This window comes from Lissotriton vulgaris, chromosome 9, assembly GCF_964263255.1.
Source record: "Lissotriton vulgaris chromosome 9, aLisVul1.2, whole genome shotgun sequence".
Taxonomy (NCBI): domain Eukaryota; kingdom Metazoa; phylum Chordata; class Amphibia; order Caudata; family Salamandridae; genus Lissotriton; species Lissotriton vulgaris.
The window spans coordinates 267,416,705-267,441,474 of NC_141697.1; positions in this window are offsets into that span (position 1 = coordinate 267,416,705).

Consider the following 24,770-nt stretch of genomic DNA (forward strand, 5'->3'; position numbering starts at 1 on the left):
GGAAAGAATAGCAAGAGTAAGGTAGGTAAAGTAGAAAAAACTGAAGGAGGCAGAAAAGGAAAGGGAATGAGAAGAAAGTGAAGCAAGAGGGTGGAAAGGGGGAGCCAAAAGCAGCCCAAAAGTAGACAGCGAAAAGGAGGACGGCAAGAAGAACCAAAGTGGTTCTAGCCATACAGAACATGTAACAAAGAAAAACAATGAAGTGAGAGCGGGAGCAGCGATAAAAGACGACCAAATAAAAGGGAATAAGTCGAAAACACAGTCCGAGGAACAAAAGAGGAAAAACAAGAGGAGAGAGGAAAAAATGCAAGGAGAACCTGGGACCGAGCCCGACATAAGAACAAATGAAGGAGACTTACCAAACAGATATGCAGGAAAAACAGCATACTGGGATGACGGAAACGAACGATAAAACTATACAATGCAGAGGAGGACTATCGAAACATCGGGAAACGCACCTAAGAAACTATGGAAACAAAAGAGTGAGGTGATGTGAGGAGAAACAACAAGTTAAAACAGACAATAAAAGAAACACACAGAGGAAGGAAACAAATAAATAAAAGAATTAAGAGCTGCTTTGTTCCATGGAGTCTTCTCTGTGGGAGTGGATGAATCTGCGGAGATCAGCCGGGTCTTCGAAACTGTAGGACCGCTCCTTGTATGTAACCTTGAAAAAGCAAGGATGAATCAAACCGTATCTAGAGTTCATGGTTCGAAGCGTAGGCCGCAGATCCAGGAATTCTTTACGACGCGCCGCAGTCTGTTTGGAGACATCCTGAGAGAAAAAAAGTTTATGACCGGACCATAACAGTTGCTTGTGTTGTTTGGCTGAATGAAGAATAGTCATGAGGTCAGAGTAGAGGAGGAAGTAGGCCATGATACCACGGGGTTTCGATGAAGTGGAAGAAGTTTTGGGGCCAAGACGGTGCGCTCGTTGAATGTTGACATCCACATGTTTAGGCAGGCCAAGTATTGGTAAAACTTGTGTCTTCAGGAATAAGATGATGTCGGACCCTTCAGAATTTTCCGGAACACCATAAATACGAAGGTTGTTGCGTCTATTACGATTTTCCAAATCTTCAGACGTCTTCTTGAGGACTTGAACCTCCTTGGTGAGGGTGTCCACTTTGGCGACAACATCTTGTGCGTCACTGATTTTTTGCTCAACATCAGTAACTCGTTTATCAAGGTTGGACCACTTATCATCCAATCTTTGCAAAGAAGCAGTGGTGTCCGCAATAAAAGGGCGGATTAATCTGAGTTCTTCCATTAGATCCTCAAGGGTAACAGGAAGAGGAGATTTGGAGGGAGACGGTGGGTCCTTCTTGAGGCGTTTGCCCACAGGAACAGAGTCTTTGCGTGAAGCGGAAGCAGCATTATAGGCCTTAGAAATATGTCCGTGCTCCATGATGTAAAAGCCTGAGACAGGATCAGCGTGAGGCAAAAAAAGAGCAACGGAACGTGGTGAAAGGCTGCAAACTCCCTGAAAAAACACACTGAAACTGTGAAAAATGGAGACCTCAGTCAAGATAAGGTCGAACTGGATGTCAACAGAGCGCAGAAATGAAGAAATGATGAGTGCGGAGGAGGCAGAAAACCAACAGCGCACAGCCAAATCGAATGTTGAGGAGAAAAAAACTGAGGCAGAGGTCCAGCGATAAAATGAGAAGCAAAAATGACTCGAAACACCATATTAAATGTCAAATATCCGTGGAAACATTGCAATGTTGAAGAAGCACAGCCAATAGACAAGAAGCATCATGTTGGCACAAAAATAGAGCCATTGGAGAAAAAAATAACGAAAAACAATGAAGAGGAAAAAACAAAATGGCGGCCGTTTCCGAGGAGAATGCATTTATGCAAATTCTAGCCTCAAAAAACAAATAAGGCGTACAGAAACATACCCATGTGTAGAGGGGCAGTTCCGACGCACGAAACAGCCGTTTTCGGCAGGAAACGCTGCCCAGAAGCGGTTCCTTCGTGAGGAAAGCGCCGCCGAAATCGCGGAGCTCAGGGGGAGCGGCCATCTTGTTTGCCGCGTCGCGCGCCCTCCCTCACACTTAGGTTTCTCTAATCTGGCTATATTGAACAGCCAGGTTAGAGAAACCCCACAGACTCCCTGACCTGAGCGGAGCGGAGCGTCTTTCTAGCCCGCTCAGGCCTATCCCCCCGCTGCTCTGCTTTATGGGGATTGAACAGGGAGTCTATGACAAGGAAGTCCCAGAACCAAGGTGCGACATGGGTAAGTTAAACTTTTTTTAAAATGTTTTATTATTATTATCATCATCAAATTCCTTTATTTCGGCAATACATGCCATAAAAAAAAAACATTGCGGCAATAAAAACAACATATGTGCATGGTAAAAACATTAAAAGCAGTGTTCATTACCACTATCGAAAATCTAAAAGACAATGATTATCCAACAGTCCATTGAGTTTGCAGTCATCAAATGTTTAAATCCTCAGTAAAGTGCCTATGCATTAACAATTGCGAATGCCATTCAGTGCTTTCCTGCACTTTAGCCAGACCGCCGCCAAATATTTAGCAACGGCAAAGACAACTACAGGTGACAAGTCTGTTTTTAGTATGCGTAAGGCTTGCATTCAATGTTTGATACGCATGTTTTTACATAAACATGATATGTACTTCACTCTCAATATTACAACTGCAAGTTGGACAATTTTTTAGATTGGTTGGGCACCAGTTACATGTGAAAGTTCCAATTGGCAGTGTGCCATACCTCCACTGCAGATACAACTTTCTTGTGAGGGCCGGAAAGATGACATCTAGGGCGGTTTGAAAATGATAAAAATCCTTCACCTTTAAAACGTAATCTGTTAAAGTGCCATTGTGGGTACTGGATGCCGCGAGTATTAATCTGCTTTCATAAAAAAGTTTAGACAGACTTTTTCGTGAGATTCTCGGGCAAGCAGTTTCAGGTTTATACCACATATCAGAGAGGCACAACTTAACAAACTCATCTTTAATATAGACTAACCAGGGAATTTTCCCTATATTAGTTATATCTAAAATCTCTAACAATTGCTGTCTGTAGGCAGAAAGCTCTGGAGTGCTTCATAGCCTCCTCCAAAACATTAGAGGCTTAAAGCCCACAACCTCGTCAATCGGTCTAAGACCCAAGTCCAGTCTAATTGGTAACAGGGGGGAACTAGTAGGGATCATCAGTAGTTGCCTTAAAAATTTGTTTTCTGCGACAACAATCGTCGAACAGCAGGCATGCCCCCAAAGCTCGGCCCCGTAAGTTACAGCCCCTCTCACTCTTGTTGTGTAAATCTCCTCTACAGGGCGAATGGGTTTTATTGTGGCGGTATTAGAGAGTTTTAGGATGCCCCCTATAAGCTGGGATTGCCTGAGGTGGGACTTTGTTTGGTGCGGCGACCATGTCATATTTTCATTGACGGTTATCCCTAGATATTCAAAAGTGTGCACTCTTTCCAGCCTGGTTGTTCCAATAGAGGGGTTGGGTCTAGTCCGTGAGGGGGGATTGAAAATCATGAATTTGGTTTTCGTTGCATTGATTTCCAAGCCCCTATCCTCGCAAAACTCCACAAAGCCATCCAAACCCCTCTGTATTCCCATTGGGGATTTTGAAAGCAGCAGGGTGTCGTCAGCGAACATTATCGCCGGCACCCTGCTGCCGGACAGCTTAGGTCCATCAGTGTAGTTTATCCCATTTAGGTGGGAAATTACCCCGTTGACATAGAGGCAGAACAGGGTAGGTGCTAGCACACAGCCCTGTCTCAGCCCCCTGTCAACTGAGAATTTTTTTGAAAGATGACCGTTTCTTCCACACCTGACCCGTGCATAGTTGTTCTGGTGTAAGCGTATTAAGATATGCAACAAATGATTTGGAACCCCCAATTCAGCAAGAACAACCCAAAGCTTATGTCTTGGGACCAGGTCAAAAGCTGCTCGTAAATCTACGAACACAGTGTAGAGACTCCCTCCCTCAGACCTAACCGACTTCCAAAATAACATATGCAACCGGAGTATCTGGTCCATATTAGATAGTTTGTTTCTAAACCCTGCCTGATATGGGCTTAGTATGGAATTTTCCTCCATCCAGTCCTGGAGATGGTCCAGTATTAGTCTTCCAAAGATTTTTTTGCGGGACATCGATCAAACTGAACGGCCTGTAGTTGGCTGGGAGCAGAGGCGATCACTTTTTGAATATAGGGATATAATATGGTTCCCTTCCCCCCCCGCACCCCTTTCCCACCTCACCACTTTTTGTATGTGGCAGCCGCCACTGTTTCTTTAGTCATAAGTTTTTCTTGTCAGAGTCATATATCGTCCCATTTTTGGGTAGAGGTGATTAAAGAAGTCCAAATTAACCTATGCCCACTTCGGGTTTTTAATGTTAATCTTTGTGAACTCCACCAAATGAATTAATGAATTAAGTAAACTAATGAAGTCACCCACTAGCAGTATATTTTTGGGGTATTAACCCCTAGGTGCCCTTCAGGCCTGAAGCGCTTGCTAGAACCTGTCGGGCGTCTCCCTCAGCTCCTGGGGCTTGCTAGACCACACACGGTAGCCCTGGTCAAGATTGCCTAGTGCACAGGCTGCCGAGACGCCCATCTACTGGGCCTGGGAATTGCCATGCTGTTGTGGGCTGGTAGTTGTGGTGCTGGGGCACTCTTTTACTTCACTGATCATGGCGGGGCTACCTAAATACGAGTCCTGCACGCATTGGCTCCCCTGTGCTGAATGCAAGGTAGGGGCCGCCCCCTCACCCACTCATTGAAAGCAGTTGGATTGGTCTTTTGGCATCTGTTGCGTGCCCCCCACCCCTAGCGTGGGCGGCCTGCAGCTTCTCCTCTGTCTCTGTGGAATGCACAACCCACCCAGGTTGGGCCCTATCCAGTGGTGGTTCCTCCATTATGGTGGAGGTGCATTGCTGCGTTGCACCCTCCTGCCTAGAGCCAGCTGAGGGAAACAGGGAAAATAAAAAGATAATAAATTGGTTTTATTACCATTTTATTTTTCCCATTTCCCTCTAGAACCAGCCAAGTCTGGCCGATGGGACTGGGCTGTTGTCACAGCCAGCAGGGAAGGAGTAGTACGCGACCTAAGTGCACATGATGGTTTGGCCAGCCATCTTGCGCACCAAGGTTTCTCCAACCCAGCTGTGTTGTACAGCTGGGTTGGAGAAACAGCGCAGCCTCCCAGACACTGTCTGAGCGGCAAACCAAGCCACTCAGACCAATCCTGGCTCTGCCATTATGCTACAGAGAGCAGCACCAGGATTGGGTGGGAGCCTGTGCTGGTGTCCCAGGGACTGCTGGGATACCACGTGGAAAGAAGGGGAGACCTGAGGCAGCCGGCAGCATCGGAACAAGTGAGGTTCTTTTTTTAATTATAACTATTTCCCTTGTCCCGCTCCCCCTTCCCTGCCACCCACTTGAATTTTGCGAGTACCACCACTGGCCCTATCTCTGAGACCCACACAAGACCTGGGGTGAGACGGCCCAGGTGGGAGAGGGTGTGACTGTGAGCTCCCTGGACTTGCCGCCACCCCTTGAAAGGATCCTTTACCCCCTTATTGTTTCTCTCCCTCTCCCTCGATGATAACAGCTGTGGAGTTGGCGCGCATATCACCCCTGTGGTGGGCACAACCCTTGTGAGCCGGCTCCTGCGTAATTGACTGCCAGTTAAGGGGCTCTAGCTACATGTGCTGCCTCCTAACACTCGGGTAAGCAGACCGGGTGGGCTCTGATGCCGCGCACTGGGAGTAGCGTGGGGGGGGGGGGGCTACACATGGAGGACATCAGAAAGCTGTCGAGCTGCACATGCGGCCCAGGATCACCACTCAGGACAGGCAGAATGGAGCGCAACCACCCCCGGCAGAAGTTCCATTTCTGGGTGAAACAACCAGGGCTGCTGCGGGCCCCCTTCCTCTATATTTGAGCCTGTCCAACTCTCAGCACTTACCACCCTTCAGGTGACCGCTGATTTTTACTTGAGGAAGGAGAAGATGGGGGTCTCACTACCAGCCCTATATCAATCGTTCATCTGACCAATTGGTATCCGAAGCTCCTGGGAAGTCGCAGAAGAGTCGAACAAGAACACCATCCTGGCAGATAAAGACGTTATACTTTCAGCCATCCGGCTGTCCAGAGAGGCGGTCGAAGCTAAGATTGGGAAAGTGGGAGCTGGTGTGCTGTTGCTCTGACAGGACCTTCGTAACATGACATCCAGAGTGACTGCGGCGGAGGTCCTGATTTCTACAATTGTAGACGACATTACCTCCTACAAGGCCAGCATGGCAAAGAAGCTCTCCTTAACGGCCACCCTCGAGCAGCAGATTGATGATGCTAACCTCTGCTTCTTGGGTTTCCCTGAGAGTGTGGATCCCAATCCTCTCCATTGTTACTGGAGGTCTAGCTGAAATCCTGGGTGCCGGATGGGGCTCTGTTGCCATGGTTTGTGCTGGAGTGGGCACACCTATCCTTGGCCCCCCCATGACTAATGATCACTCGACTGCTTAACTACCGCAATAGGTACACTATCCTGTGAAAAGCAGGTAAAACGGGAATCTACAGTTTCAGTCCTCTGATGTCATGATTTTTCCGGACTATTCTCTTCCCACTCAACTGCATTGCAAATCATGCGAAAACTTGGGGGCATATGTACAAGAATTGTACAGCTGAAAACTATTGCCATGGTACCGATGTATTTACAAAATGTCGCTACATAGCGATAGTTTCTCATCGCTGCGGGAATTGTCGATGTTAAGACCTGTGTCACTGCGATAAAAATCTTGCAGCAATGTAAAAAAAGTGGCGGCTGGCCAGTCAGAGCCAGAAACTGCACGATAATCAGTGCAATGCCACTTTTATTTAACATTTCGCAGGCAAATGTATTAAAAAACGCCCACAAAGTTCACAAAACACTAAAAAAAAAAACCCTGAGGAGACATGGAGGAAGCTGCAACCAGCAATGCAGGAGAGAACAACCCCCCCCCCAACCCCTCAAACAGCCAGAGGGACCAGCCCGAGACCCGGGCAAGAGGAAGAGGAAGAGGAAAACCAGGTTCAGCCAGCAGGAAACTGAGATCTTGATTGCGGAGGTGACATTGGGGACCAAAAATGCAATATTATTTTCTTATTAGTTTAGAACTTTGGCAAAGGGTGAGGGATAAGGAGGTCGTGAATAGACCAGAGAGCGACCACGAACCCCTTTTATTGACAATAGATGTGACCCTGAATCAGAGTGGCAGTCTGGTTGCCGCAATAGCAGATGTGATTATGTCCAATGACTGCCGCCGGTTAAAATGGGCACAGGTTTCCGAGGATGAGGGCACGGTGACTCAAATCAAGTAAACACTTGTAGATTCTCTTGCTGCCCTCTCGCAATTCGACTTTAATGAGGATACCTTTCCAGCCCTTACAGCAGATCATGAGGCCCTGTTTGCCAAGTTGAGATCCTACTTTGTAAAACCTAAAGTGCAAAGTAATAGGTGCTCAGTGTATAAGTCAGCAAAATGGTACGATGGAACTTGCAGGAATGCCTATAGGGCTATGTCCACCGCAATAAGGACAGGTTCTGTTCAGGAGGTAAGGAAACTGAGATCTGAATATAAGAATATCCAATTACGGGCAAAAAAGGCCCATGACAAAAAAAGATGGAAGGACCTATTGGCTGCATGCAATGGGAAAAACTGGTGCCGATTCTGGCATCTAATTAAGTGGGGCGGCGACAATTCCGGTCCGGCACCTGTCAACAATGTTTCCCCAGAAGCCTGGGTTACTCATTATCAGACCCAATTTTCTTCTCACACAAATGACTCAGGGCAGTACCAATGTGTAGATTCAGAGGCCACACTAACATTTACTCCACTGGAAATAGAATGTGCTTTTGATGGGGTGGCTGCAGGTAGAGCCCCGGGACCGGACTGCATCCCGGCGGATATAATTAAATCTGACCGGGAGAATTGGCTGAAATATATTCTCATTCTTGCCAATGGATTGGCTAGAGGAGCCCCAATTCTGGAATCCTGGCATGGGGCGGAAATCATCCCCATATATAAACAAGCATTTGTAATGCAATAGGTCTCGTATTAGGAAAGTTTGAGCTATTGGTTTTGTAAATGACAATTTTTTTATTTATGTGTTGTTTTTGAAAATAGCTAAATTAATAGCTTTGTCATTTACAATGTCAATAGGTATAACTTTCGCAAATGTGACACCTATAGCATTTGTAATGCAACATGTTTTGTATTTACGTGACTTAGATGTATTGATATTACAAATAACAATGGCTTTTAATTTTTTTAAATAATTAATACTTAAATAAAAGTGATTGTAATTTATAATGGCAATAGCTTAAACTTTTGTAAATAACTTTTGTGAAGATTATGTTCAGTGACGAAAATCCAAGAACAGAAGTGAAATATTAACATCTTTTTGTGACATTTGTAATAAAGCTTGAAACATTGAGAGAACATATTTGAACCAGTGATGCTGTGGTGGTGCTGAGTGATGCTGTGGTTTCGCTGAGTGATGCTGTGGTGGTGCTGAGTGGTGCTGTGGTGATGCTGAGTGGTGCTGTGGTGGTGCTGAGTGATGCTGGGGTGGCACTGAGTGGTGCTGTGGTGGTGCTGAGTGTTGCTGCTGAGTGATGCTGTGGTAGTGCTGAGTGATGCTGTGGTTGTGCGGAGTGGTACTGTGCTGTTGCTGAGTGATAATGTGGTGGTGCTAAGTGATAATATGGTGGTGCTGAGTGATAATGTGGTGGTGCTGAGTGCTGCTGTGTTGGTGCTGAGTGGTGCTGAGTGAAGCTGTGGTGGTGCTGAGTGGTGTTGTGGTGGTGCTGAGTCATAATGTGGTGGTGCTGAGTGATAATGTGGTGATGCTGAGTGGTGCCGTGTTGGTGCTGAGTGGTGCTGAGTGAAGCTGTGGTGGTGCTGAGTGGTGTTGTGGTGGTGCTGAGTGATAATGTGGTGGTGCTGAGTGATAATGTGGTGGTGCTGAGGGGTGCTGTGTTGGTGCTGAGTGGTGCTGAGTGATGCTGTGGTGGTGCTGAGTGGTGTTGTGGTGGTGCTGAGTGGTGTTGTGGTGGTGCTAAGTGATAATGTGGTGTTGTTGAGTTATAATGTGGTGTTGCTGAGTGGTGCTGGGGTAGCGCTGAGGGATGATGTGGTGATGCCGAGTGGTGCTGTGGTGGTGCTGAGTGATGCTGGGGTGGCGCTGAGTGGTGCTGTGGTAGTGCTGAGTGGTGCTGGAGTGGCGCTGAGTGATGCTGGGGTGGCGCTGAGTGATGCTGTGGTGGTGCTGAGTGATGCTGGGGTTACGCTGAGTGATGTAGGGGTTGCGCTGAGTGATGCAGGGGTTGCGCTGAGTGATGCAGGGGTTGCGCTGAGTGATGCAGGGGTTGCGCTGAGTGATGCTGGGGTTGCGCTGAGTGATGCTGGGGTTGCGCTGAGTGATGCGGGGGTTGCACTGAGTGATGCTGGGGTTGTAAGGGAAAAACGAGTCTAACAGAGGGCAGAAAAACAAGGGAAAAACGTGTCTAACAGGGCAGTAGGGCTAAAAAAACGAGTCTGACAGGGGCAGAAGGGGAAAAAAAACGCTATTAATAAATGTAAGGTGCAAGCACCTAAGGCAGGATGTACAGGAAACGCAGAAATATACAGTAAAGTGACGAAGAGGAGGACGAGGAGGGTCCCCAGAGAAGGACTGGGGAGAAGAGGCGCATGAAAGCGGACTCTGCTCGCCGAAGGGAAAGTAATTTGCATCTCTCTCAGATTACTGCTGCCGAGTCAGCCTGAGCTCCCAGAGTGAAAAGTGGGTCAATGGAGATTGTGAGGAATGCAATCCAATGGACGGGGGCGCAGGCGGGAGAGTGAAGGGGGCGGGTCGAGAGACGGGTCAGTCAGAGGTGGAGAGAGACAGAGACACAATAACAGATACTGACGTCCAAAAAGGGTGAATGAAGTACAAGCTGCGGCCAAGAATTAAAGCCTCGTTCCTAGTGGTACTGTAAAATCGAGATCCGACTGACTGCGTAAAAAACGAGTAATATAATGTGGTACTATCGAATGTTTTCATTCATTATAAGGTGCAAAACTCGAAATTTGCTTTATAAGTCAATTATAATTTTAGGCTCAAGGACTGGAAGGTGAACAGGGCTCAAAGAAGCAGAGTATATTGGGGGAAAAGTAAAGAGGCTGCCTGGGATTGGTATCAGTAGGGAGGAAGGGGGATCTCTTCAGAACTCCCGAGGCGTCTCTGGGAGCAACGCTGTTTTTAAAACCACTTGGACACTTGTCTGCAAGTTCTTAGCCTGCCTACCTGCTTAGCTGTTTGGCGCTACGGAGCCAGCGCTTCTGCTCTTCCTGGCTGCCCCTGTCCTGCACGCGACCCAGACCGCCACCGCTGATCGCCCCCTCCTTGCCTGACTCTTGGAGTGGGACGGGCGGCTCCACCATCTTGGGCGGGTCTGGGCTCGGCGCTGCAGTTCTTTGGCCCCTCCCCCCTCGTCAAGTACTTTAGGCGGTCAGCTGCAAGCGCGCCTACCCTGCATCTCTTCAGAACTCCCGAGGCGTCTCCGGGAGCAACGCTGTTTTTAAAACCACTTGGACACTTGTCTGCAAGTTCTTAGCCTGCCTACCTGCTTAGCTGTTTGGCGCTACGGAGCCAGCGCTTCTGCTCTTCCTGGCTGCCCCTGTCCTGCACGCGACCCAGACCGCCACCGCTGATCGCCCCCTCCTTGCCTGACTCTTGGAGTGGGACGGGCGGCTCCACCATCTTGGGCGGGTCTGGGCTCGGCGCTGCAGTTCTTTGGCCCCTCCCCCCTCGTCAAGTTGTGAAAAATAAATACAAACTTGGTGAACATTATCGGCGCCATCTTGCCCCCTTTTCCAAGCCCATTCGTGCGCGTAAGCGGCAGCCATTTTGAGCACCATGGCCTCCCTGCCCCTCGCTAATAGCCAGCGCGTCTCTCTCTCTCTTAACCTCGCAAGCATTCCCCCGCACGCTGACAACCCCCGCTCTCTCATGCCTTGGGTCATAAACCCCTCTCCAGCGCAGCTTCACCACGGAATCCCATCCTGTCCCCAGCGCGACACCTCCCCTCATTCCTTTCATGGCCTCAAACCCTTCTGATGCAAACCCCCTTATCCTGTGTCCCCGTTTGTCTTCCCTGTTCCCAGGCCGCCACCTGGCCCTGCGGATACTGTTTATTACCCCGTACAGTAGGAAACTTCCCCTCCCCATCAAAAGATCCCCGAACCGATCAAAGCCCCCACCCCATGAGATCCGATCAAACCCCATGCATTCCGTGAATCGGCGGAATGCCCTGCTGTGCGACAACCATCACCTGTTGTAACCGGGGTGGGGAATCCAACTGTAAATGTATGTGGGAACGGGTCTGAAGGGGAGATTCCAAGGATGTTCTTTCAAGTACTAAAGTATTGCGAGAATGTGTTATGTGCAATAAAGGTCGTAAACCCTAGTATAAGAGGCCAGGCCTCAGAGATGTGGTTAGAGCACCTCGTGACGATACTTGCTGTCCGAATTGATGTGTTCTCCTCCGGAGAGAATAAAATCCTCGTTTCCCGCCTTCCAGTCTCCAGCGCCTGCTTCTTCATTGATTAATATTGGTGGGTCATAGAGGCGATATCGCCGGGCAACATAAAAGGGTTATTGGTTACCGGTTGTCTTTGGAACCCTTTTTAACAATTGGCGCCCCAAACGTGGGGCCCATCAGCGACTCGTGGATCCAGTGGGAGAGGTCCCGACGACAGAGTGAACGACTGCAACGATCGGAAGGTACCCTGTCCGATAGACCCTTGTCTGACAGCCGATCATCCGAACTTCACTGGTTCCGAACAGACCTCTCTCGAGTGATCTGCGGTCCTGACTGGGAACCATCAGGAAGTGCCACGAGAAGTACGAAGAGAAGAGGACGATCGGGCGCTGGATTCGGAAGACGAGAAACTGTCCATGCGGTCCGGGTAAGGTCGTGTAAACACGACGAATTGCGAAAGTGATAGATAATTGGAAGTGGTTGATAATTGTTGGGAAAATACTAGTATTACTTTTTGTTAATTTATTAGAGATTCACTGTCTACAAACGGAGAAACAACAGGCTCTCCCTTTATAAACAGCGAAGGATAGGTACGCACCCATCGGACCCATCTTTCTCCCCCATTGATTAACTGTTATAGATTGTTTTCTGGAGATTCTCTGTCTGCAAACAGGGAAAAATAGGTCCCCTCTTTACAGATAGTGAAAGGGTAGGTGACGCGAACTTTTGCGAGCCTACTTATTCTCCCCATTGACCATATTGATTTTTTATTTTCGACCTAAACATTGATTAACTGTTATAGATTGTTTTCTGGAGATTCTCTGTCTGCAAACAGGGAAAAATAGGTCCCCTCTTTACAGATAGTGAAAGGGTAGGTGACGCGAACTTTTGCGAGCCTACTTATTCTCCCCATTGACCATATTGATTTTTTATTTTCGACCTAAACATTGATTAACTGTTATAGATTGTTTTCTGGAGATTCTCTGTCTGCAAACAGGGAAAAATAGGTCCCCTCTTTACAGATAGTGAAAGGGTAGGTGACGCGAACTTTTTGCGAGCCAACTTATTCTCCCCATTGACCATATTGATTTTTTATTTTTTTGACCTAACGTTGATTGCTCAGAATTGGTTCATGAGGTATTCACTACGTGCAAACAACGTAGAATAGAAATATTCTGTCTAGTCTTTGCGCGCAGTGATAAGATAGGTAGTGCTGACTATTATCCCATTGTGATCCGTCATGCCTGTCTTCTCCCCACTAGTTAGTAGCCTGTTTTACCCGGACCGCTTATTAGAGATGAACCATCCGGCTCCGCTGGAAGGCACCCCTAATAAGGACATGTTCATGAAGCATGGATTAATTGCTATAGCCTATAGTGAGCTGTGGCATAAATATACGAAAAAGGATCGAGAAAGACAGTGGCCACTGAGAGGATCCTTTGATCTAGACAAAATAGAAACGGTAGAAATAGCCCTTCGTAGGAATGAAACAACACCTATTATGCTCGATAGTCTCGGCATGTGGCGCAAAGAAGCCACACGACGAAGGGAAGGCGACGAATCTAGAAAAGATGAGGGGACACGACGGATAACCCCCCAAACGTCTAGTAGGCAAAGGGAAGGGCCAGCGATGGCACAGTCCCGAGGAGTAGACATGGAAAGAGAACGGTGTAGAGGGATGTGCCGACAAGCCAACCCCGGAACACAACGACCCGAAGGTAATCCCCCGACATTACGCACAGGACGAACAGATGTAAAACAAAACCAATGTGCTTTCTGTAAATGTCTTGGACACTGGAAAGCCCAATGCCCGACTCTGCAAAGCATAGGTAAGAATGGAGGGTTGACAGAAAGGACGGACCGACAGAAAGGAAAAAGGCGTGAGATAAAAACCAATCAGACTAGTACAGACAGGACCACCCCGTTCGATTATGCTCGATGGCACAGATTTCGTCAGACCAATTTTAACGACATGTTAGAGTTCTGGGACTGATTGCTCTCTGTTGCTCCCCCACTCTGAAAAACAAACACAACTGCAGGTCAGTGTAAACAACCCCCCCCCCGTTAGAGAAAAGACTCAAGGAAGCCAAGCGTCTATTATATAACTTAGGATTTAATTACGGTAAAACACACAACCAACAGTAAATAGAATAACTAGTAGAACTCTCTAAAAAACAAACTTTACTAATAGGAAAAATACAAAACATATTATGCTCACTCCGGAAGTCTCCCAATGTAACAGTTTGATGGTCCCGCCCATCCGAAACACATAGCACGTGTGGGGCGGGGCCTGCCAGCAACCATGAGCCAAAAAGAGATTGCTGGCGAGAAGGTACTGGAGACCCCACACAGCGGGCAATGAAATGGTCTTCCCATACTGCCCTTCCAGGGATGGCGTCCCCCGGACCGCGAGTAGGGAGGGGGCGGATGAAAATGACCCCCTCCCTTGTATCTCCTGGTCCGGCCATCACGAATTCCTCCATCGAACGGATGCAGGGTGGGCAGGGAGGAAGAGGCGACGCGGACGAGCCTCTTCCACCTCCACAGGTAGGAGGCTTCCCTGCCCTGGCCCGACGCCGATGTCCTCCAGCCGGGCGGCGGCCATATTTCCGCAACACAGGACACACAATGCCCGACTCGTATATTTTCTCAGTACAGGATATACAAGACCCGGCTGGTATACTTGCGTGGTACAGGACACACAATGTCCGATGGGCATATTTACGGAGCACCGGATGTACAGTGGTCCCCCAAGAGTCGGAATCAGGGGTGTAGGGTGGTCATCATGTGCGCCCCTGATTCCAAGGGACGGTGTAGGATGCGCCGGGAGAGGGAGACGGCACGGACGAGCCTCCCTTACCTCCCCAGACGAAGGCTCCACTGCTGCACCCTGGCGCCCCGAACCAAAATGTCCTGCTCCAGCAGCATGATGCTCTGTCTTTTGCCATCACAAGAAGTTTCTTCCACTCCTGATGGATACGGAAAAGGTGGCTGCTACAGGGTCTCAAAATGGCGTCTGGGCCCTCGAAAGGCGGGTCTAGGCCGCTGGAGTAACTTTGTCCGAAATTGCAACTCGGGCACTTGCCCACCTGGGCGCAAGCCCCCACCATCGACAAACATCCCCTCGACTTTGAAGATTCTACCAAAGTCCCAAGAGCCCTCGGCCCCTTCAGGCTTCCGGTGAGGAACAGTTGCATTGATCTCAAATGAAATAACCACGGCACAGCAACAAGATGGCGGTGCTCTCGTGTCTGCATCAGCTTCCGTCTGAACCACCCAGGAACATTATGGGCTAACGAACTCGAGCAAGTTCCGGCTGAACATCAACATGACCCGGTAAGAGAGACTTTACCCCCTCCCTCTCTTGATTGACGGTCCACACCACCAGCCCCTTTGTTAGCACAGTTTTCTTTTGGACTGCCGAAAGGGACTCTGGTCCAACCGCCAATTGTCGGGGATATTTTGCCCCCGATGCTACTTCCGGACTAAAACCGGCCTCGCCCAAAATGGCGCTGGTATCAATGAAAACTAACGGATGCCTCGTGGTGTTCCTTAGCTAATGAAACTTGATGTACTAAGATATATATATATATACGAACCATTGCGCACTCGATGTTAAAGGGAGGAGGGTTCACTTGGCGAACATTTAAGAAGGGTTCCGTAAAATGTTGATTTCAATGAACAATTTATTTTTTATATTTGTTGTAACTGATACATAACGTCGCTCATGATGCACACCCGCAGTTTACATTTAGGAAATATGATTACGATGAGCTTGACTGTGTTTCCATTTATGAACTGAAATGCCCCTGATTCCTTCGTCACGCAATGAAATGTTTTTGGTTACTTGCAAATAATTAATTAGACCTTTTTACATGTTCTTGTGCTACAAAATAACCCCCTACTGTATGTGCTTCCATCGACGACATGTCAGGCCAAAATATGAATTGCGCTCTCACATTTTTCGTACTGAATAATTCTACAAATAAAGGTCTTAAAAAAAAAAGGCTATGGATAGGCATCGCATACTTTTGTAAATACGGGTATCGGTGGGAGGGTTTTTCTGTGCGCAACTGTTCTGCTCTTTTTTTAAGGTTATCCGAGAAATGGTTGTTCGGCCCTGGGTTGATGGTCGAATCAAAGGTATGATACGCTGCCTCCAAGATATGCGACTAAGCTCAGGAACTGACGTATGAAGAAGGACCTCGACTTCTGAGAATGGGTAAAGTAAAACGGTGTGATCGATGAAAGGTTATAAAGATATGGTGGTCGAAGGTACTAAGGTACAGGGTTGAACGAAGAACTGATTTGCCTTAGAACATCACAGCTTTGGGAATGATTTAGGGATCCCGATGGCCGGATACATCTCACTACACACGACCCTTAATGCCATCCTCGAACCTCCCCATGAACCACCTGTCACATTGCCTGCCCCCATGACTTTAGGAAACCAGAACCCTAAGGGATTATATCCCGAAGAGATAAGTACGAGTATGTGGTAAGTAAAGGACTTTCGTGCCTATACATTTGATGTGTTCGAATGTTGTCCCCCTACCCCCCCCCCCTTTTTTCCCCTTTTTCCCTCTGCAGGTTACATTAGAATCCCGGTTAGAGTATCATAAGGGATCTGGAACCACGTCACGCCCGATGCATGAAGACGGACTAGCGCTGCAAAACGGCACAACAAGGACGCTCTACCCAATGCGACCTTTTTACCTGATCTAATACTCTTCTGTCCCAAAACTGCATGCTTTCTACCTCCTAACACAGACCCGAAACGTCTAACGATGGGTAACGCACTGAATAGCCCAAACAATACACGGTCATTCCCCATGTCACACGTGTACTGTTTGGCCTATTGTCTCTCTCTCTCTCTCTCTCTCTCTCTCTCTCTCTCTCTCTCTCTCTCTCTCACTCACTCTTCCACTCCTCCACACTTTCCCTCTTCCTAGCAACTGGCACCTAATTGGCGAACCTGGTGCACCTCCTGATTGGCCCCAAATACCACAAGTATTTGCACAAATTTGTCCTAAATAAAATTGTATCGGTACCACGTTACTGCCTCTCCTTTTCTACTAAAATATGGATGAAATTTAAATTGACCGATAAGAAAGGGACAGGTAAGACGACTAAGGTTCCCTAAATTTGACCCACTCTCAGGGAACTATTTGTCAGTGGCTTCTATGATAAAATATGTCTGTGGTAATGCGACCATCCCCATTGAAAATTGTCCCCGTATCCCAAGCTGTAAGAAATGATCGAGACACCCCCATCTACCCAAAATGCCCCTAGTTTGGTATCGGCTGCCCTGAACGAGAATTTGAAAAACGCCCCTTGCTCCGATTCGCTCTGTTCCTAATCGTTTTTCATAAGATCCCACCTTCCCCGAGGATAAGTTTAATAATTATAGCAAACCACCCCCCCCCGAGTTTTTTTTGTAGTAACCAGGTTGCGAGGATTTATATAGAAAGTTAGAAAGATGTATGCAAAGTTAAAAAAAAAAATTAGATCGAAAATCGAAAGACCTTGTTGCTGTAAGCCTTGCTGAAAATAAAATGTTTTGATGTAATGAAGACTTGTTTAGCCTATGTTCATCCCTCAGAAGGTTGCCTACCAGACTATGGTGAATAGCACGTTGCACTTTTTTGTAAAATACAAGGCCCTGAAGACCAGCCTAGCCCTGCAAGACTCGTACTAGGGAAATGGGTCTCTGCCAGAAGAACTGACATCTACTATAATAGACATATGACAAATGAACGTAATAATCATCAAAGCGTCAAAGAATTAGCCAACAATAGGAAGTTGTAAGGAAGCCAGCAAAATCCATCATCAATTGTTTATACGTAAGCCACAAAAATCTCAAATGTAGCGAGTACTTACCCCAGTTGCTTGGTGTTGGGAGAGAAAATAGACTTATGTAATTACCTTTTTCTGCAAAATCTCTAAAGACTGTCTTTTCAACACTCATTTAAGGGTATCACTGTCGGAGGAGAAAGAGACCGGATGTGGGAGCACGCGGCCTGACTGCGGATTGTGGAACATCAGCAACGGAGGCCGAGGCGAGACCACAGCAGTAAGGAGACGCCGGACGGGGCACTGTTTCAAACAAAGCTAAGGAAAGGGCTGACCTGAAGCCCCTGCTCTATGATCAACGTGTGCCAAGAAGCCCCCGCTCTCTGAACATGGTCACGGACTCGCCTGACGCAAAACTCTCCGCCTCCCCCTGATCTGTTCCCAACTTGGCCTTGCTCCATCCCCTCTTCCTCCGACCTACCATAAGGACTGTTCACACCCGCACCTTTCCACCCGAACTCCCAAGTTCCTCCAAATCCTACTGAGCTACCCAGAGAAGAGTACTCCCTGCGTCAGAAGGGAGGGAGCTCCGACTAAGTAGACCACGAACTGTGTTAAATCCCAGAACGGTGACCTAGAACTCCACCAAGGGTCGCCCCCGAAGAAAAGATAAACAAAGTCTGTGGTTCTGCCCGCTACCAAGCACCCTGAAGATGATGGAAGCAACAGGAAATGCCCACCACAGAGACTCAAGAAACGAACAAATCTCACAATCCTGGAACAATTGCACTTTCCATTGCAAAATCTATGCTCTGCATTACGGAAGAAGATGCACCTGCTCCAAAACCGTAACGCATTTCTCCTACGAGGTCTGACGAAAACCAAACAGAATGCACCCCTGCCCGCAGACCCCCAACGATTCGATCCACATGAACATTTCTGTTGATAGGTAATCCAGGTGCTCCACAGTGCCGACAGAAGACGACAAAGGACAACGAGAACTCTGATATATATATGTTTTTTACTGTATCTCATTTCTCTCCCAACCACCATTGGACTGACTATGCACCCGCCGTATACAAAAAGGACTTACTTATATGATAACTTACCAGTTCTTATTCTATGATCTGTACCCAACGCCCTCGCTACATAATTCTAGTCTGATATTGCATTACGATGACTTTTTTGCAACCAACTTAACGATGAACCCGCCTACTAAATGATGAGATTTTTCAATATGATGTTTATAATGTGATGTTTATGTACAGTTCTTTCGCCTAAGTCCCCTCTCCCTTACTTATGATCACTGCATATAGGTGTAGATAGGAAATAGGCCAGCAAGATGTCTTGGAAATGTTAAAGGGAGGACTGTGAAAAATAAATACAAACTTGGTGAACATTATCGGCGCCATCTTGCCCCCTTTTCCAAGCCCATTCGTGCGCGTAAGCGGCAGCCATTTTGAGCACCATGGCCTCCCTGCCCCTCGCTAATAGCCAGCGCGTCTCTCTCTCTCTTAACCTCGCAAGCATTCCCCCGCACGCTGACAACCCCCGCTCTCTCATGCCTTGGGTCATAAACCCCTCTCCAGCGCAGCTTCACCACGGAATCCCATCCTGTCCCCAGCGCGACACCTCCCCTCATTCCTTTCATGGCCTCAAACCCTTCTGATGCAAACCCCCTTATCCTGTGTCCCCGTTTGTCTTCCCTGTTCCCAGGCCGCCACCTGGCCCTGCGGATACTGTTTATTACCCCGTACAGTAGGAAACTTCCCCTCCCCATCAAAAGATCCCCGAACCGATCAAAGCCCCCACCCCATGAGATCCGATCAAACCCCATGCATTCCGTGAATCGGCGGAATGCCCTGCTGTGCGACAACCATCACCTGTTGTAACCGGGGTGGGGAATCCAACTGTAAATGTATGTGGGAACGGGTCTGAAGGGGAGATTCCAAGGATGTTCTTTCAAGTACTAAAGTATTGCGAGAATGTGTTATGTGCAATAAAGGTCGTAAACCCTAGTATAAGAGGCCAGGCCTCAGAGATGTGGTTAGAGCACCTCGTGACGATACTTGCTGTCCGAATTGATGTGTTCTCCTCCGGAGAGAATAAAATCCTCGTTTCCCGCCTTCCAGTCTCCAGCGCCTGCTTCTTCATTGATTAATATTGGTGGGTCATAGAGGCGATATCGCCGGGCAACATAAAAGGGTTATTGGTTACCGGTTGTCTTTGGAACCCTTTTTAACAAAGTACTTTAGGCGGTCAGCTGCAAGCGCGCCTACCCTGCATCTCTTCAGAACTCCCGAGGCGTCTCCGGGAGCAATGCTGTTTTTAAAACTACTTGGACACTTGTCTGCAAGTTCTTAGCCTGCCTACCTGCTTAGCTGTTTGGCGCTACGGAGCCAGCGCTTCTGCTCTTCCTTGCTGCCCCTGTCCTGCACGCGACCCAGACCGCCACCGCTGATCGCCCCCTCCTTGCCTGACTCTTGGAGTGGGACGGGCGGCTCCACCATCTTGGGCGGGTCTGGGCTCGGCGCTGCAGTTCTTTGGCCCCTCCCCCCTCGTCAAGTACTTTAGGCGGTCAGCTGCAAGCGCGCCTACCCTGCATCTCTTCAGAACTCCCGAGGCGTCTCCGGGAGCAACGCTGTTTTTAAAACCACTTGGACACTTGTCTGCAAGTTCTTAGCCTGCCTACCTGCTTGGCGCTACGGAGCCAGCGCTTCTGCTCTTCCTGGCTGCCCCTGTCCTGCACGCGACCCAGACCGCCACCGCTGATCGCCCCCTCCTTGCCTGACTCTTGGAGTGGGACGGGCGGCTCCACCATCTTGGGCGGGTCTGGGCTCGGCGCTGCAGTTCTTTGGCCCCTCCCCCCTTGCCACACCCCTGGACTCTCCTCCCCATGTGTCTCTACTTAATGGTTACCCAGTCCCGGCCGTGCAGCGGACGCGCGCAGCGGGCGCGACGAAGGCGCGCCGAAGTTGCGCCTAAGTTAAGCCCGTCTGCGCCCGTCCGTGACAGGCCGGGACCAGGGGCCACACCCCCTGCTCCTTTTCTGGCTTACACCTCAGCACAACTCCTAGCTCTCACTGCTGTTTCCCCACTTTCATCTCCACTCTTGCGACACCTTGACACACTTGGTATTCTCGTTTCTCCTCCCCCTCACCTGACCCCGCTTCTTTCTAGCCCCACTAGCACTACCCCCCCAGCTGCTGATCACCCCTCCGTCCCTTGTTCCCCCTCCCTCCCTGCCTCTATCGCAGCCTCTGCCATACTGCTCAACACCCGCTCAGCGGCCAAACATCAGACGGCTCTCTTTAATCTCCTTACCTCCGACTCCCCGGACTTCCTCTTTCTGACCGAAACCTGGTTTACTGCTGACTCCCTTCCCGACCTCTTGGCCATTCTTCCCGACACCTATTATGCCCTCCGGGCTGATCGTCCGGACGGCAAGGTGGGGGGAGGTGTGGCGATGATCATTCGGTCAACCCTCAAATTTCAACTTCTTAATCACCCCCCTATTTCTAATGTGGACTATCTAGTGGCCCGCTCTCTCAATCTACCTGCCCCCCTCACTGTTGTCCTTGTGTACCGTCCTCCTCAATCTATGCCCTCCTTTGTAGCCTCCATTCAGGACCTTATGGCCACCCTCATGGTCAATAATTCCTCCATCCTCTTGCTCGGCGACTTTAATTATTGGCCGGGCGACCCCAGGGAAGACCTCCCCTCGAAAGATTTTTCAGGCACTCTTCAATGCCTAAACTTCACATCTCATATCTCAGCCCCCACCCACGTCCAGGGTCACATCTTGGACCAAATCTGGTCCTCCCGCCCCATTGTTTCATCCCTTATTTCCCCATGCGTCTGGTCGGATCATTTCTCCATTTCTTTCGCCATCCACCTGGGAGTGGTTGACAAGCCTCCCCTCCCTAAGAACATCTCAGCCCGCAATTGGAATCGAACCGACCTTGACTCCCTCTCGCTCACTTTGGCTTCATCTGCTCCCACCCTTACCAACCTTTCTCTTGATTCTCAGGTCAACGTCATTGGCACATGGCTTTCCTCTTCTTGCGACCTTGTCGCTCCGCTCAGAAAGATCAAGGCGATTCGTCCACATGACGCGCACAAATGGTTCTCTCCAGAACTCAAAACTTTCAAACTCGACCTAAGGCGGTCGGAACGTCACTGGAGACGGAACTATTGCCCCTTGCTGCGCGCCAAATACAAATCACTCCTTGCTGAATATAAAAAAGCGATCCTGGCGGCTAAAACCGCCTATTTCTCTGAGAGAGTAGCTCTCGCGGCTAACAAACCCCGTGAAATCTTCTCTCTGGTCCACAATCTTGCCACCTCTGATCGCTCTACCCCCAGCCCGGTTCCCTCACAGTCCCTCTGTTCTTCACTTAACGATTTTTTTATCGACAAGATCGTAAAGATCAAAGCCAACATTCCCACACTGCCCCAACCCCGCCCCACCTGTCCTCCCATCTGTCCTTCCTTTTCTTTTTCCTCCTTCCCTCCTCTCTCCACTGAACTATTTCTAAAACTTCTGATCAAAATCAAGTCTGGCTCCCCCATGGATTGCGCGCCAACACGCATTCTTAAAACCCTCTTCACCAATTGCTCTGGACCTCCCCTTGCTCTCCTCAACTCCTCTTTGGCTCGCGGATCCGTCCCCTCCTCTTTCAAATCTGCCATAGTCCTTCCTATTCTAAAGAAAACTGGTCTAGATCCCTCTCTTCCCTCTAATTTCCGTCCCATCTCTCTCCTTCCCTACCTCGGCAAGATCCTCGAGGCTCATGTCACTTCCTGCCTCTCCTCTTATATTGAGGAGAATGGCCTCCTTGCATCCCACCAGGCAGGATTCCGCCCGGGCCACTCCACGGAGATGGTGGTCCTCGCAGTCTTGGACGAGCTTAAGGGGAAGGCCGATTCCAATCTCCCCCAAGCCCTGGTCCTTCTCGACTTGTCCGCTGCGTTTGACACGGTTGACCATGCCATCCTCCTCGACCGTGTCAGCGCAGCGGGCATTCGGGCGTGGCCTTTTCCTGGCTGGCGTCCTTCCTTCAGGATAGGTCCCAGGCAGTTCATCTCTCCGGTTTTTCCGCTCCTCCCCATCCTGTCACTTGTGGTGCTCCCCAAGGCTCTTCTCTTTCTCCTCTCCTTTTCAATCTTTATATTCACCCCCTCATCACTTCTCTTCTTGAGCTGAGGGTCTCTGTGTATAATTACGCAGATGACCTTCAGCTCGTTTTCGATCTTTCTTCTACCCCTGATTCTCTTCCCAAGTTCTGTTCCACCTTAGTCTTCATTTCTGACTGGATGTGCGCTAACCAACTGAAGCTCAATCCAGATAAAACGGAACTTGTTCTCACTGGTTGCCCTTCCAACCCCTGGACCCCCGCACATTGGCCCCTTTCTTTTGGTCCCCACCCTGTTCCCTCTTCCTCTGTCCGCACTCTCGGCATCAAAGTCAGCCATGACTTATCTATGCACAGTCAGATCAGCTCTGTTGTGTCCTCCTGCTTTCTCTCCCTCCGTTTAATTCGGAAAATCTCCCGTTTCTTCTCTACTGATGCTCTCAAATCCATAGTCATGGCCCTCGTCACCTCCCGCCTTGACTATGGGAATGGCCTGTACGTGGGCATTCCTGCTTACGAATCCCGCCACCTACAGGCCATTCAAAACCAAGCTGCTCGCCTCATCCTCTCCCTCCCTAAATCCTCTCATATCACCCCGGCTCTTAAATCACTTCACTGGCTCCCTGTTCGTTTCAGATCCTTCTTCAAACTGGCCTGTCTAGCATTCTTGGCTCACTCTCGATCCGCACCCTTGTTCATCAACACTCTTGTCTCTTCTCATGCCCCTGTTTGCACTCTTCGTTCTTCCTCTCTCTCTCTTCTTCACACCCCTCGCTTCCGCAAATCCAGAACGGGGGGAACCCGATTCTCAGTCCTTGCCCCCCAGTTCTGGAATAGCCTTCCTCTTTCTATTCGTTCCATTCCCATCTACTCTCACTTCCGCAAAGCCCTTAAAACCTTCCTCTTTCTTCAGGCATTCCCCTCTTAAACTCCCCTGGGTCCCCTCTGCTGAGTTCTTGATCAGGTCCCTAGCGCCAGGAAGCCGCTCGGCCATCGTGCGCTCTATTAAATATTTTATTCATTCATTCATTCATTCATTCATTCATTCATTCATAAAAGAACCCTAGGGCGAGAACAGCGTGACCTAAGGGAGCTCGAGCACTGGGCTTACGGTGGAGATTATCAGATAAGGGTCTCCTTTTTCACTTATTAGACTGACTTCCCAACACTTCTTTTGTACTTTCCCTTAGCCAACAATACCATTCTGAAGTAACTGCAGAAAACGATAGAATACTTTACAAAAGTTTCTTAATAAAAAAAAGCAAAATGAATAAGATAGAAAACAGGAGGAAAGGAGAGTGCGCAAGAAAGTATTCATGCGAGTTACAGGGACATCCTTGGGCAGTGAATAATTAGGGGAGCAGCAGCCTTTGATGCGCCGGCCAGGCAGCGCTGGGAGGGGGGCTGGGCACGAAGGAAGGAGAAATGCGAGTCACGGCCTGGCGGCCGTGAAGCGTGAAGCAGTGGGCGGGGAAGCAGATCCCTTTGAAGCTCTCGGAGGTAGGAGCAAATGGTAAGGGGAGGAGAAATGCTGCTGGAAGGCTCGGGCAAGCTCGTGCATGAGGTCGTGCACTTCTACAAATCCGCTGGTTTCCCTTTTTGGTTTCACCCCAATAGGTCTCTCTACGAGACCTAAAAAGGGGACCGAGCCTGTACATCCAATTACCGGCCCATTAGTCTTATAGACACTATGCAAAAGTTGGTGGCTAGATTAGTGCTAAGCAGGGTAGATAGGTGGATCGATGATAAAGAGATACTATCCACCTACCAAGCAAGATTTTGCTCCCACGTTAGCACTGTCGACCAAGTTTTTAGATTTATGATGTTATATTGGAACACCTTGGTCTTAGCTGGGGGAACCCTTTATGCAGCATTTGTAGATCTTAAGTCTGCTTTTGATCTAGTGCCCCGCAATAAACTTTGGAACACTCTAAATAAAGTAGGGATGCCCGCTGAGATCCTTTCATTCATCATTAAACTATATGATTCTACCTATGCCCAAGTCAGGTGGGGCCCACAGGGGGAGACAACAGAACGTTTTCTGGTGAACAAGGGAGTGCGGCAGGGGTGTGTGTTAGCCCCTACCCTCTCCTCTTTGTTCATCAACAATGTTGTCTCAGATTACTCTGATTATCCCACAGACGCTCCTACTCTCGCTGGCTCGAGGGTTCCTTTATTAATGTTTGCAGACAATACTTTAATTTTGTCTAAAGCACAAGTTGGTCTTCAAAGAGCCCTTGACCAATTTGGCCTAGTTTGCAATGACCATGATCTTGTAGTCAATGTTG